The sequence below is a fragment of the Littorina saxatilis genome, linkage group LG7 (assembly GCF_037325665.1).
Source record: "Littorina saxatilis isolate snail1 linkage group LG7, US_GU_Lsax_2.0, whole genome shotgun sequence".
NCBI lineage: Eukaryota > Metazoa > Mollusca > Gastropoda > Littorinimorpha > Littorinidae > Littorina > Littorina saxatilis.
Genome location: NC_090251.1, coordinates 11,791,683 through 11,795,718, shown reverse-complemented (window position 1 = coordinate 11,795,718; position 4,036 = coordinate 11,791,683). Strand labels below are relative to the sequence as shown.

Genomic DNA, 4,036 nt, shown 5'->3' with positions numbered 1-4,036 from the left:
CGAAAAAAAAAAAAAGAAGAAGAAGAAAAAAAAAGATTTTTCTATGCTGATTCTATGACCATTTCTAAGTTCAAATGGCACCAGATGGCACCATTTTGCTTCTTTGGGCAAAACAAATTTCCAGGGGGGCATGCCCCCGGACCCCCCTAGCAAATTCGGGCGCTTCGCGCCCATCACATTCACTTTCGATTCAAAGTGCCCCCCCCCCTTACAAAGCAACTGATCCGCCCCTGTCTTTACACATGTAATGGGCAGAGCAACATTGTTGAACAGCTGCTTCGTTTCTGTAAGTTTTCAGCCTGAAAGGTAGTAGGGTGGGTCGCATCTAAAATATAAATGTTTGTCTTGTCAAAACCTATGTAAGTTTTCCTACATTTTAAGACTCCCTCTTTTTCTGTACTGGAATTTTTTTTATCAGATTATTGTTTGGAGTTCTGAAAAGGAAGGTTCCTGTGTACACCATTATAGATATGACTTTTACTGTACTACATGTGTGTTTTTGGTATATATATATAAATATATGAAACTAGATATATTTCTTCCCAATATGTTCATTGCCAAGTGGATGAAGTCATCAGATTTGATCTGCTGCTAGTGATAACGTTTATCAACATAAGTAAAGTTTTTTGAGCTGACTGTATTGTGTGCATTTTGTTTGCAAGTGCTGATATGTTTGACTTTGTGCTGTAATGCTTTGTCTTGTCTCTCATTCTCCATTTCAAAGTACGAGAACTCAGATTTTGTTCTGACATACTCATTGCATCATACGAACATCAATAAAGACACACACAAAATGTGAGCCAAACAAACATTTTTTCTCAGAACATGTTATGGTATGCACAGGTGACATGAAATGGAGAGAAGACTGTGCGCAGGAAGAAGAGAGAAACATTCAAACAAATGAAAACAAACCAGTAAATTGTTAAAGGTTGCTCTTGGCTACTCTGGTGACATGTACTTTATTCTACCTATATTAGCGAAACCGATAGGCTAGATCCTTAAGGTCTAATCATCGTCTCTGTTGCATAAACAACATCTCATCTATACTATAACGTTTAGGGTCAATACTCATTGGTTGATCGCTAAAAATTCTTGTATTTTTAGAATTGTTGACTTTTTCCTGCCATCTTCTTGTTACAAAGGGTGACACTAAAAACATGATTTAATTGGAAGAGACTAGTCGAGTCGTGGCTATACCAGTGCAATATGATATGTTCTGCGAGAAATCAGATTTCTGAATAACCATGTATTTTTTCTGTCTGCGTTCTTTTTCATAGCCATGTTTGCAATCTGTAGTTTGAACACACTCACTTGTCTCTTCAGTCTATTGTTCTCCTTAGTCAGCTTACTCATTGCAATAAGATTGCGCATAACGGGTGTGCATTAAGTTGGCATCTGCTTATACACAAAAAAATATCAAGAAATAAGCAAAAACAAGAGCACCCAGAAATGTTTCCGTCGCGAATGGGTCTTGTTCAGGGCCAGAGTCACACTTTTCTGGCAATCAACTAGCTGTGCACACCATTCCTCTCCCTTGATGATCCTTGGGCCTGGCACGCCTCAAACTGGAATTCCAGATCTCGCATTGCCCATTTTCTTCTGCCTAGCCGGTGCTTTGGTCGGGGTATGTCTATCAGCACTCTTGCTGTCTGAAACATTGCCAAACAGGGTTCATTCTGTCAGTATTTATGGTAGTATTACATCTTCATGCAGGGTTCTCCACATATGTTGTCCGTTTGGGTTCAATGCCCCCAACTTCAACTTATAAAGGTGGTCATTTGGACCCACTGTAGTCATTTTCAGTGCAATACAGAACTCCCTCTGTGAATTCCCCGGTACACTTGTTTTTGTTCCTTTGGCTTCTATGGAGAGCTCTCCTAATGTTGATCAAATCGCACTCTGGAAACAAACCACCCACATAAAACTTAGCTTGGCTTCCCACATTCATTCTTGTTCAGATTTCAGAACACACGAACAGACGAAAAGTCAATTAAATCACTCAAGCTGTAAGGCACAGACACATCATAGTGATACTAGAAGCAGCATGTGTGAACAAATACATTCAACACCTTCCCATCTTCTTTACTGCGTACACACACAAAATATAACAAGAAAATTATTTTAAAAAAAAACTTACTCTGTGTTGAAATCCAGGGTATCCCAAGTTTTGTGTTGGGAAAGAAATCTCTGCAGTTGGTGTGCCATCAAGAAAGTGTAGAGAACAAACCCTTGCATCTTTTGCAGGTGAAAAAAGCTTGTGCCTTCCGTCTGCTGTTGTGTCTACACGGCTGATGAGTCGAATCCACTTTAATCTCGTTGTGCTGGTTTCTTCTTGTGTGTTGGATGCGGATGCAAGCTGTTGAAAACAGACAGATGCATATCAGATTTAACAATGTATGGCTCTACAAAGCAATTTTTATTGCTTTTTAATCACAGCCATGCTCTAACAACATGAAGTAAAACAAGAAACGGAAACACACTGACACAGAAAGTGAGCCAAATATTTTGACCTCATGCACGGCAGATTCAAACACTGCAGTGCAGTTTTTGTAACGTTCAAAGCTGTATAAATGCAGGTCTAGCTAAACGATTTTGTAATCATGCTATGGAATTTGCAGAAAAAAACAACAAATCGCATGAATGTCAGGCAATAAAATAAGTTGATCAAGAACTGTTACAGTGTTGCGCTTACCTGAACGGTGGTTGGCCACAGACTCGTGTGGAACCTGGTCGGACTGAATTTTGCAAAGTTTAGCTTTCCATTTTGAAGACGGTAGCTTCCGTTGTCACAATCAATCATCGGGCAGTGACATGCCATCGTTAAAATCGATAATCGCTGAACTTACATCGACAAAACAACAAAATAAACAAGTGTCTGACTCGTCAGTCGCAGAACATGCGCACAGCTGTGTTGCAGACGATTTGTTTCCTCGAAAAAATGACGCAGCCAATGAGAGGGGTCTGTGCGGTCACGTGATTTTCCTTCTTTGTTCCATGTAAACGTCGGAACTGTTTAGTGGTGTATTGTGCGTTCTCACGATCATTGAGGTCTGCATTCTGTTAATAACTTTGTTATTATCATTCTCCTCAAGCCTATCTGTCTAATAAGTCGAGCTAAAATGGGCTACGTTCAGCATTTGTACATTTCCTTCTGTGATGTGACTATTGGATGACGTCATCGAACCATCGTTGCCTAAGTTAATTTGAATGGAAGCTCGCGTCATCATAATTAGCGTAGGTTCCTAAATGATATATATATATACTGTCGATAACAAAGACGCATGGTTCCGGTTTCTTCCACGTGTATAAAGTACACGCATACCTCGCCAGGTTTGTTTCTGTGACTAGTCGACAGACGATGCCATTTGCTTTGTGTGTGTTTTTGTTGTTGCTTACTGTACATGACATACATTACGTGTAAAATCCAGTTCTTTAACAGGCAACAAACCTTGCAAATTTCCAGAAGCTGCAATCTGAAGCGACCTATCTCTGATTCTAGCAGACGATCTCTCCAATGTTTAACACAAAATCAGCAAACTTTCCTGTCACATAGAACGTCCATTGTATAGTGCAATGTTGAAATGAAGTTTCCGGTCTGAAACATTTAGTCGTTTCTTCTGAGACAATCCTTGTTCTCTTATCATCTACAGATTTACCGCAGTCTTCACCTCGCGAATTCCCAACAGAAGTCAGACTTTCGAACATACAATATACGTAGGCAAGCATGATACGTCATGACGTCATATGATTCCTAGCATATTGACGTAATGCTAAACATCCGGTTATCTCGAGTTTTCTCCGTAATACATGTCCGTGGGTTTTTCAATGTTCGGTTATTTCCGTGGCTTCATGCAGAAAGGGAACCGTCGTCTGCAATCAGCGACATGGACCATTCTGGTACTTGTTGCTGACAAAAACATGATTTTGACACAGAATTTAATGTCAGAATAGCAATATAAACGCTATTGTGTTTTCAGCGTAGCAATAGGGTCCGATATTTAGACTCGAACAAGTATAATGCGACTCGTCTTCGACT

General features: G+C 39.9%; 1 long non-coding RNA gene across 1 annotated transcript; it reads right to left on the bottom strand.

Annotated features, from left to right (window-relative positions):
- Nucleotides 1-794: 794 nt before the first annotated feature.
- Nucleotides 795-3,217, bottom strand: LOC138970670 (uncharacterized). Its single transcript, XR_011457041.1, has 3 exons — nucleotides 2,693-3,217; nucleotides 2,138-2,356; nucleotides 795-1,649 (listed from the first exon to the last, which is right to left on the bottom strand). It is a non-coding gene; the product is annotated as an uncharacterized lncRNA (long non-coding RNA).
- Between the last annotated feature and the right edge of the window lie 819 nt (nucleotides 3,218-4,036).